This window comes from Rattus rattus, chromosome 2 (genome assembly GCF_011064425.1).
Source record: "Rattus rattus isolate New Zealand chromosome 2, Rrattus_CSIRO_v1, whole genome shotgun sequence".
Taxonomy (NCBI): domain Eukaryota; kingdom Metazoa; phylum Chordata; class Mammalia; order Rodentia; family Muridae; genus Rattus; species Rattus rattus.
In genome coordinates this window covers 153172676-153184584 of record NC_046155.1, presented here as the reverse complement: position 1 = coordinate 153184584, position 11909 = coordinate 153172676, and positions in this window count along the sequence as shown.

Below are 11909 nucleotides of genomic sequence, written 5' to 3'. Positions count from 1 at the left end.
GGTAGACAGATGGCTTTCTGTGAAACACCATCTATCCAAAAAAGGGGAAGATATTCTAATTCACGAATCCTGGGATGGTTCATGAAGATGTTATCCACATATGATATGATATATGTAATAGTATAAACACACACACACATGCGCATGCATGCATGCACGCACACACACATGCACACACACATGCACACACACATGCACACACACATGCACACACACACATGCACACACACACACATGCACACACACACATGCACACACACACATACACACAAGAACTTTTATGAATTAACCCCTCCCCTCCACCCCATGATCTCTGTTTTCATCACCAAGAGCACCTGGTACCCAGATTTATAAACAACTAGAAATTTGGGCAAATTCCATGAAATATGTCTTCAGACTTCAGACAAAAGACAATTTAAAGCTGGGGCTCCCAAAAGAAGAGGAACAATAAATCAAACAATTCATTCTAGACAGTTCCAGCCTCTTCTCATTCCGCTCTCTGGAATGAGGGACAGGGAGAGACATCTGAGCAGAGCCTGGTGGTCTCACTGAGCTGAAGAGATGAGACCCAGTTCAGGTAGACGTTAGTAACTGGACCCTCTAGGGCGGAGTGCCAGAGATAGGGGAGTCAGGCATAAAGAAAGGATTTCCAGAATTTGCAAAAACTAAGGCAGTTGCTGGCCATCCTGTGCTCCTGTAGTGTAGTCAAGCCACACAGCTAGGCAAAGCAATAGTCAGTGGTGTAGACTGAGCAGCTCCTGAAGTCTACCCGGGGCTATGAGGCCTTAATTTCATACCTAACTTGGAGCAGACACACTTCATCAACAATCTAACACATCTAACTGAGCCACAGAAAGGATCACACCTGAGAAGTAAGTTGAAACTACCCCTAGAGTAGAGGGCTTAACCTAGCCCAATTCAACATTGAAATTAACTTTCTTAGTTAGGGTTTTATGGCTGTCAAGAGACACCATGATTACCACGGTTCTCATAAAGGAAAACATTTAATCAGGGCTGGCTTACAGTTTCAGAGGTTTGGTCCGTTATCATCATGGTGGGAAGCATGGCAGCGTGCAGGCAGACACGGTGCTGGAGAAGGAACTGAGAGTGCTACATCTCGATCCAAAGGCAGCAAAAGGAGACTGTGAGTTACAGGGGTGTACCTTGAGCATAGGGGACCTCAAGGCCCACCCCTACAGCAGCACACTTCCAGCAAGACCATACCTACTTGTGGTGTTTTCAAATATGCTTGGCCCAGGGAGTAGCGCTATTAGGAGGTGTGGCCTTATTGGAGGAAGTGTCTCTCTGTGGGGATGGGCTTTTCCTAGCTTCTCTCCTGTTTGCCTTTGGCTAAAGATGCAGAACTCTCAGCTCCTCTAGTCCCGCATCTGCCCGGACGCTGCCATGTTCCTGTCTTGATGATAATGGACTGAACCTCTGAAACTGTAAGCCAGCCCCAATTAAATGTTGTCCTTATATGAGTTGCTTTGGTCATGGTATCTGTTCACAGCAGTAAGACCCTAACTAAGACACACATGAGTCTACAGGGGCCATTCCTATTCAAATCACCACACCAACCCCCCCGATTCATTTCTGATATGTAAGTAACTTAAGCACAAGATATGCTGAAGTCGGGGCTGGAGAGATGGCTCAGTGGTTAAGAGCACCCGACTGCTCTTCCAGAGGTCATGAGTTCAATCCCCAGCAACCACATGGTGGCTCACAACCATCTGTAAAGAGATCTGATGCCCTCTTCTGGTGTGTCTGAAGACAGCTACAGTATACTTATATATAATAAATGAATAAATCTTAAAAAAAAAAAGATACGCTGAAGTCTAAAAGTTCTTTCAAGGAAAAATTTTAGATATTCAGCTACATGATAATAGTTATGCCCAGAATGCAGAAAGAAATTGTTAGACATATAAGGCAGAGTCTGATTCATGTAGCAAAGAGAAGTCAGTCGATAGGAACGGACCTGGAGAAGTTGTCTTGAAGAAGACAAAATAGGAACAGGCTGTAGCTCCCCTTCTTGTTTATTTTTTAAATGCTTTTTAAAAAATGATCTTTTAAAATGTGCATGGGTGTTTTGTCTGCATGATGTCTGTGCGTTGTGTGTGTGCTAGGTACCTGTGGAGGTCAGAAGAGGGTGTCACAGTTCTTGGAAGTGGAGTTACAGATGGCTGTGGGGTGCCTGTGGCTTTGGAATCAAACCTAGGCCCTCTGGAGTGCAGCCAGTGCTCTTAGCCATGAGACAGCTCTCCAGGCCCACACCTCTACAAATACGAAAGGAAATGTATGATCCACGTCTGGAAAAAGGAGGTGAGAAGTATGGAAAGGCAAGGGGAAATTGCAATCAACAGCAACTGTGAGAGAGTAGATAAAATACGGGCGTATACCATGCTGGATTTATGAGGGAAACAATAGTCTTTAACCTAGAGCGATAAGCAAAGCAGCAGAGAAGGGGAAGGAGCCCACGATGCACCGACTCTGAATACGGAAACAAAAGATAAAAGAAAAATCTCCAGAAGCAAAACCAACCAACCAAATGAATAAAATGGAGACTAGAGTTATAATCCACATGAAACAAGGACTGGGAAAATGCCAAAGTGCCTGCCATCTTACAAGTAATACCTGTTACAGTGGGGAGTGTTGGGAGCAGATCCCAAGGAAAACTACAACCAAACTTCCCTGCTGGGAATTGTAGAATTCCCACAGAACTACATCCCCAGGTCCTAAAGCCTCCCCTCAAAACATTTAAAAGCATGAAACCAAGAGAGCTTCAGAACCATGATAACAAATGTGCAAGCAGATCTAACAGGAAGGTCATTGACTCAAGCATACTCGAGCTGAGACCCTCTGTGGTGGTTTGAATGAAAGTGGCTCCCGTAGGCTCATAGGGAGTGGCACAATTAGGAGGTGTGACCTTGTTGGAGTAGGTGTGGCCTTGTTGGAGTAGGTGTGGCCTTGTTGGAGTAGGTGTGGCCTTGTTGGAGTAGGTGTGGCCTTGTTGGAGGAGGTGTGGCCTTGTTGGAGGAGGTGTGGCCTTGGAGGAGGTGTGGCCTGTGTGGCCCTGTTGGAGTGGGTGTGGCCTTGTTGGAGGAGGTGTGGCCTTGTTAGAGTAGGTGTGGCCTTGGAGTAAGAATGTCATTGGGGGCTGGGGGAAGAGAACTTTGAAGTTTCAAATGTTCAAGTCAGGCCCAGTGCCACTCTCTCTTCCTGCTGTCTGAGTATCCAGATGAAAAGCACTCAGCTACCTCTCCAGCACCATCTCTTCCTGCACGGTGCCATGATTCCTGCCATGATGACAGTGGACTAAACCTCCGAACTATAAACCAGTGCCAATTAAGTGCTTTTACTTTATAAGAGTTGCTATGCTCATGATGAGGCAATACGAACCTCTAACCACTGACACTGTTAGACGATTAGAGCTCTGGGCAGGGCAAGAATAGCCAGCTGTGAAGTAGGACTAGGCAGCTGCTGTGGTTGCTCCTGTAGCCAGTGCTCCACTCTCACAGGGCTTCCTCTAGAGCTTGTACCCAGACCTGAGCGTGTAGACCGATTGCTTAGCTACGATGCTGGAAGGAATGATACTTCAGCCCTACTATGCGATATAGTCCCACTTGAGTATTATAAACACTTCAACTGAAGAATACAGGTAGTAAAAATAAAATCCAAGCAACAGTCTAATCCGGAACAGAAATACAGACGCAGGGCAGAGCAAGGCAGTACAACACCTTTAAAAACCAACAGCTTCTGCAGTGAATTCCAACGAGAGTGAATTAGATAAAAATCACAGGCAAATAATTTTTCAAAGTCATAAGAAGGCTGAATGAAATCAAACATGTTACAAAATCCTGATAGAATTAAAGAGACTACAAATGAGTAACTGTGGCGCTTTAAATAAGAATGACCCCCCCATTGGCTCATACGTTTAAATACTTGGTCACCAGGGAGTGGCACTGTTTGAAAGGATTAGAAGGTGTAGCTTTGTTGGAAGTGTGTCATGGGGATGGGCTCAGGCCCAGAGTCTTTCTCTTCCTGCAGCCTGAGGATCCAGCTATGGAGAGCTCTCAGATACTATGTCTGCCTGCACACTGCCATGCTTCCCTCCATGATGGTAGTGGACTGAACCTCTGATACTGTAAACCAGCCCCAATGAAATGTTTTCCTTTATCATAGCTGCCTTGGTCATGGTGTCTCTTCACAGAACTAGAACACTGACTAAGGCAGCAACCAAATGATACAAACAAGTCAATGCGAGGTGTGGAAGTGGATCCAATTAGAAAGAGAACCAGTGAAGACAGCCAAGCCGAAATGCTGGAAACCAAAAGCTGGAGTCAAACGAACAACTTGGTGGGCCGAGCTGGAGAGGCAGCTCGGTGGCCACGCAGAGACAGGAGATGGGTGGGCTTTCTGAACAGCCAGCCCTGCTGACTTGGTGAGTTTCAGATTCAGTAGGAAGCTCTCAAGAATATAAGGCAGTGTGAACACCAGCTTTTGTCCTCGAGTGTGCCCCCATGTCCAAGGCACAAGTAGATCTATACACATACACCACACACACATGAATAAACCCAAGGTTTAAAAGCTTGGTGGAGAGTCTCGTCAAGAAAATGGGTTAAGGGATAGACATAATGTCAGGTCCTGAAGGCCAGGCGGATGGATTAGAACATCCGCACAGCTACAAAGATAAAGTGATAAGCACGTATGAGCAGAACATACAAGGCTTTTATATACACCGAATATAATATATTCAATAAAATTGCCCAGAAAACACCTTCAGGAGGTATTTGGGGTGCCATCTGTAAGGTCAGAGGAAGAATTTCCCCACACTGCATTGCAGTTAAACTACGCAGAAGGACGTAGGCTGGAGGCTTCAGGAGGGAAGTGTCAAGTCAGCATAGTTCTCTCAGTGCTGGGCAGTGGGGACTTCCGGAAGCTTCTACTCACATCTGAACATTGTCATCTTCCGAGCCATGAACCAGGATAATGCCTGGTGTATGGAGGTTGTGTTCATTCCCACAGGTTTTACTGTCCAAGTCTTGCATGCCGTTTGCTAATTATCCCAGGTATCCTGATGCCACTGTACACGACACCGCTTTTCACATTCTAAGCTGCAGCTGAGGGGGTGGGGGTGGCTCAGTGATAGAGTACTTATCCAGCATCCACGGGGTTCTGGGTTCAACCCCAGTGGTTCAAAGTAAAAAAAATAAACATATTCTATGTTACCCTTGATTCCTTATTTATAGAATATGGATAGCTCACATTTTTTGAGCCAGGGTCTCACTATGTAGCCCTGGATGGCATGGAACTTGCCATGGAGACAAGGCTGGCTTCAAACTCACAGAGATCTCTGCCTCCCAAGTGCTGGGATCAAAGACATGTCTGACTATAACTGATTTTTATATATTGACCTTTTATCAAGCCATGTTGAGGGATTTACTTACTAGTCCAAAAAGATCATTTGCATATTTGTATATCATGCGACTGATGAGTAAAATAGAAAAAATATTATACTGAGTGAAGGAGTGCAAGTTTCTACAGTGCTGCTATCTGTGATCTTTTAAATCTGCATTTGTTCCTCACCCCCTTTATTACGTTATCCTGTACAGTGTCAATCAGGAGTACTTACAGTGAGCAACCTAGATTTCTTCTCAAACTTAAAGAATTTGGTCTTTGATTTTTAGTTTGCTAGATTGTTTTTTAATAAAGATGAGAGATTAGAGAGATGGCTCAGCCATCAAGAGCACTGCCCACTCTTCCAGAGAACCCAGATTAATTTCCCAGCACCCACATGTCAGCTTCAACCCTCCATAACTCTAGTTCCAGGGGATCCAATTCCCTCTTCAGGCTTCCTCAGGCACCAGGCAAGCACATAGATAAGTGCAGGCAAAACACCCATACACATTAGATAGATAGGTAGATAGATAGATAGATAGATAGATAGATAGATAGATACACAGAGAGATAGGTAGACAGACAGACAGACAGATAGATAAGTGCAGGCAAAACACCCATACACATTAGATAGGTAGGTAGGTAGGTAGATAGATAGATAGATAGATAGATAGATAGATAGATAGATAAGTAGGTAGGTAGAAACACAGAGAGATAGATAGGTAGACAGATAGATAGATAGATAGATAGATAGATAGATAGATAGATAGATAGATATGTAGATAGATAGATAGATAAGTAGGTAGATAGATAGATAGATAGATAGATAGATAGATAGATAAGTAGGTAGGTAGATAGATAGATAGATAGATAGATAGATAGATAGATAGATAGATAGGTAGAGATAGATAAGTAGGTAGATAGATAGATAGATAGATAGATAGATAGATAGATAGGTAGGTAGATAGATAGATAGATAGATAGATAGATAGATAGATAGATAGATAAGTAGGTAGGTAGATAGATACATAGATAGACAGACAGACAGATGGAGAGATAGATAAGAATGTTGGAGTTTATCAAACTTTATTAGTATGCACTGACATGGCTTTATTCTGTTAATGCAATGAGCTATGCTGACGGTATCTGATTACAAACCGACCTTGCATTCCAGTCTAAAGCCCACTTGTTCATTATGTGTTATTATTTTACAGTGTTGAATTGGCATAGGTAACTTTTGTTAAGAATTTCTGCAATTGTTTTTATAAGGAAAGATGCTCTCTATTTTCCCCTGTGACATCCTTGCCCTGTTTAATGTTGGCATTGCACAAGCGAGTGAGCAGTGGGGCCTTACTTAATGCTATGGGCAGCCAAGAGGAAGGGCAAGGGCAGTACTGTTTTCTAGGCCTCTGGGGCTTCCCTGACCTGTAACAACTCTGAAGGAAGATCTCACCCTTGACACTGGGCTCTTGACTTAATAATTCACAGGTTCTAGGAGCAGCTTTGTGCAGCCATGCAGTGTCTCTCCTCCCAAACTCTTTTTTAAATCCAAAGTGTGTGTATACATATATGTATACATATATATTTTAATTTGGTTGCTAGATAGTAAGTTTCCATATAGATTTTCATACCCTCTCACTTTAGTTAACACTTCCTCCCTCTGGTTTCTCCTACCCTGCAATCCCCTCACTGCTTGGACTTTCCACTCCCAGTATTCCCTGCTCTATCTTCATTTACCTGTGTTCCATTGTCCTATCCTCCAATAAAGCATCCCTTCCCACCCTCTTTCTAGTTTCTTGGCTTCTATGGGGACTCCACATTAGACACAAAAAAAATCAGAGGTTGGAAGCCACATATGACCTACGTATGAGAGAAAACGTGGCATCAGTTTTCCTGCGTCTTGTTTAATTCACTTAATATATGTTTTCCAGCTCCATCTGTAGGTTGTACGATGTGGAGAAATCAAGCTGGAACTGAGCTGGAAACTTCCTCCCTGCCATCTAGTTTCCATAACCCAGAAAGGCGCCCTGCAGGCCTCGGGAGGAGGAGAGGCATTGACACCCTCACCCAGCTTTAGCCCTGTGCAGTAAGAAAGCAACCTTCCAGGTGAGATGTCTCCACGGATGCAGCAGTGGCACTACCGTTACCATTACCGTTGGGTAGGGGGAGCCAATACCCTTGAGTGGATCTGAGGCCTGCTCCACAGGGCTAATCCACACCTGTTACTAGGATGCTGGTCCAGACTCCCCAGTATGGGAGAAAGTATAGACAGAGGGGACACTGAGTACTGTTATTAGCTTAAATAACACAATGCCAAATTCCTTCCTAAGTGTTTGTGGTTATACCCAGAGACAAGTGCTCTTTTCAGCCTTGATCAGAGACAGTGGAGACTAGGAAGTGCAGACTCCTGGTAGCACAAGGCACTGTGAATAAGTGACAGATTAGCACTCAGCTCTAAATGTGACATTTAGGGGCTGGAGAGATGGCTCAGTAGTTAGAAGAGATTGCTGCTCTTTTAGAGAATGGAAGGTTGGTTCCTAGCCCCCACGTCTGTGTCTTCAGCATCCAGGGGGAGTTGGAGCTCTCTTCTGGCCTCCGTGGGCGCCTGAACACACAGGTCCATGCACATACAAGCAAACAAATAGCAAAAGACTTTTCTGAAATTGACATTTATGCCATCCTCTCAGTGGCTTAGGGAAAATTACTTAAGAGAAGGTAGAAAAACAATGGCAGGGTCCCCAGTAGGGAGAATGGTAGTAAAATGCCGCCGTTGGGCATTCCACAGACATTAGAACCACAAACGTCACAGTGGTCTACACCGGGTCTGCACAAGAACGGGCCATCAGCAGCCAGAGGTGCATGGAGGGGAGGCTCATGCGGTTCTGCTCTGCGATGTTGAGCTCTTTTCTACTGATTGTTGCAGGGAGAGAGGGGGCCGTTGTCCTCAGTTGTGTACCCACAGGTGACCTCTCCGGGCTCCAGTGGAGAGTTTCAGTCCTGTGGTTGCACAGGTGGCCCCTGATTAAAATAAATGGATCATGGAATGAAACCAAATGTCACAAATCTGGGGGAAGGATTGGTAAGGTTCACAGGGTGGAGGGGAGATAAGAGAGGCTGGCAGGAGTGTAATCAGAATGCATCACACATGTGTGTCACATTATTGCTAAAACAAAATTAGTACAAATCAAGAATGTCCAAGAAGGTATTCCCTTCGCTTCAAATACCCGGAAGACTTTGCACAAAATTGGAATTATCTTATTCATTTTTAAAACCTAGATTACACCTGCCATAAACTCGCTTTTGTCTCCTCCAGTGCTTTTGGTGTTCGTTTTACTGGCAATGGCTTCTGTCAGCTTTTGTTTGTCTGAGGGTGTTTCATTTCCGAGGGTCCGTGTTCTCTTTCTTTCAGCATGCTAATGGCGTCCCCCCCCCTCCCGCTGTCCTCTAAGGTGCACCGTTTCTGATGAGAACTCTGCTGTAGGTATCAATCTGTCCTTAAGTGTGTAATGTGTCTCCTTGCTCCAGTTCCCTTCCTAGAGTCTTGTTCTTGATGTTCAGCAGTTTGAATGTGGAGGGTTTAGGTATGGAGTCCTTTTGGAGTTGTTTCGGTTGGTCTCTTGGTGTTTCTTTTGCCTGCGGGTCTCTGAGCTGCCTGACGCTGTGATTTGGCATCTTTTACTGCGTTTGGAAACTCGTGTGTCTTCACCTGCCTGTACTGCTCCTCTCTTTTTCTCTGGTCCCTCTGTGGTTCCAGCTCATACCGTTTCCAATTGTGTGATGCTCCGTTCTGTTCCCTGCCCCCATTCTTTAGCTTCTGTCTGATGTCACTCCACTGGCTCTGTCCTTACATGCATCCCTGACGGTGTATGCCACCTTGCAACTTTTGCCATCATTTCTCATCCTAGCAGCTCTGCTTGATGTCTTCTTACAGTTTCTCTCTCCTTTAAAAAACTCCTTCTTGATTCTTTGTGAATTTCACACCATGCACCCCAATCATATTCATCTCCCTCCATATCCTCTCTCTACCATTGTGTCTTAAGGTTTTACTGCTGTGAGCAGACACCATGACCAAGGCACCTTTTATAAGGACAACATTTAATTGGGGCTCGCTTACAGGTTCAGAGATTCAGTTCATTATCATCAAGGCAGAAGCATGGCAGCATCCAGGCAGGCCTGGAGCAGGAGGAGCTGAGAGTTCTACATCTTCATCTGAAGGCTGCTAACAATATACTGCCTTCCAGGCAGCTATGGTGAGGGTTTTATAGCCCACATCCACAGTGTCACAACTACTCCAATAGGGCCACACCTTTTTTTTTTTTTTTTTTTTTTTTTTTTTTTTTTTTTTCGAGCTGGGGATCGAACCCAGGGCCTTGCGCTTCCTAGGCAAGCGCTCTACCACTGAGCTAAATCCCCAACCCTGGGGCCACACCTTCTAATCATGCCAACCGTGTTCACATTTCCACCTCTACCCCAAAAGAAAACAAACAAAAATAAACTAAACAAAAATACTTCTCACCATGGAAGTTACCATGTGTCACAGTGCTGTGTCACAGTGTGTCACACAGTATATCCTTTTCCCCAAACAGCTTTAATTGCAAATGTTACTTGTTGGTGTAAGGAAGTTTTGTGAAACTATTTGAAAAACTGACTTGGAGCTTAGTTATTTTGTTAAGAACTTACCTCTGAACTGTGATAGTCTGAGCCTGAAGTCTGCCTTTAGGACCTTTCCCCAATAGGGCTGTGATCTTTTAGCCCAACTAGTAAAAGTATCTTTGAATATAGCACAGAGTGAAAGTAATTTGTTACTTTGTGGTAGAAGCAGAGTGTGGAAGACTGGTAAGCAGAAGAGGAGAGGCTGTAGTAAGTAGAACCATGACTCATCAGACAGTGAGTGAGTATACAGAACCATGCCAGCAGGTTGTGAACGAATGGCAGCATGAGTCAGCAGGCCATGAACTAGTAGCAACATGAATCAGCAGAGGTCAAGATATTAACAGGAACCCTAGTAAAGAGAAGGTATGAACCATTATATATGGCAAGATAAACATCAGAGTCTGTGCTTGTCCATAGCTGGCACAGAACAAACAATATTGTGGTACTGGAAAAGAGGGTTTGAGATCACACTGGTTGTGAATGGCTTTCCAGTTTCTGAATGGCTTTCAAAATCTATGAAATTTACTAGATCATTGCTTCTCAGTTTTCACGGTCTTGTAGCTCTCACTTAACAACAGATTCTAGTGTTTGTTAGTTTTTCCTCAGACCTAGTAACCTGCCCCTTCATAATTGTATGTGATGTCCACCTGCCTTCCTAGTAGTCATGGGTTTCAGAGAAAGCTGAATTCTATCTCTAACTTCAAGGATAGATATAATTAGTCTAAGTCAGGGGAGGGCTAACTTTTTCTTGGAGAGCTAAATAGTAATTCTTTTAGGCTTCGAATGGATATTTATAACCATTAAGATGTAGCTATTTAAAATGTAAAACTAGTCTTAGCTTGTGGCCTTTAAATAGTCAAGTGGCTGTCTGGATTTGGTCAGTGGACCATGGCTTGTCACCCTTCAACAAACACACAGTTTTGCTGGTGAATAGTATTGGTTCAGGAGGTAAGCATGTGACCGAATGTTGCCCCACTTCTCCATGGTTGGGGGAGAGACTATTTGCTTCATCTTATTAATTGAACAAAAGAAGAAAAGATCACACCCTTTTCTACAGGAGGTCATCTTGTACTGAAGTCAATGAGTTAATGAAATAGAGGAAGGGAGAGCTAAGAAACAAAGTCCAGAGCCTTGATACAAGCAGGGTTGAGGTGCTGAGCCAAGGAGTTCAATGCTTGCTTTTTCTCTGTATTCGTTACGAGTTAATAAAGGTGCCACATGCTTTGACCTGGTCTACGCTAGGTGTTTTGTGTAGATTCCGTTTGCACTCATGCAATGCCTTCCTTTACTGACGGCATCTCTTTTCCATGCAAATAGACTAATGCAGTCAGGTGCCCAGTTAAGATTAGATTTGTCTTTGATCCTGGGCCGTGTAGTATCTCCTCATCCCTTAATCATCTTACAAATAGGTCCTTAACTCTTGCTTTAACCCACCCTTCATCTCCAGTCTCTGGAACTTAGATCTGTCATGAGATACCTCTTGGACATCCCTGACTGTCACTGATTATGGACCCAACTTAGCCCTCAGGTTAGGATCAGCAAGGCATTATCTGTGCTTTTCGTAGCACCATATGGGAGTGAGTCCCTTGAGCCTAGACACCAAGTTCTCATGCTGATCACTTCCCTTCCCCCAATGCTCCTCTGGATGCAGTAACTGAATTAGCTGTCTGTCAAAGTCTCTGCTATCTCTGAAAACCAGAATTCTTAGGCATAAGAAACATCAAACTCTACCAACCGTAGTGTCTTAGGTAGGTAGTGTCTTAGGTGTCTTATTGTTGTGAGGAGACACCATGACCAAGACAACTCTTATAAAGGCAAACTTTTAATCAGGGCTGGATTACAGTTTCAGAGGTTTAGTCCAT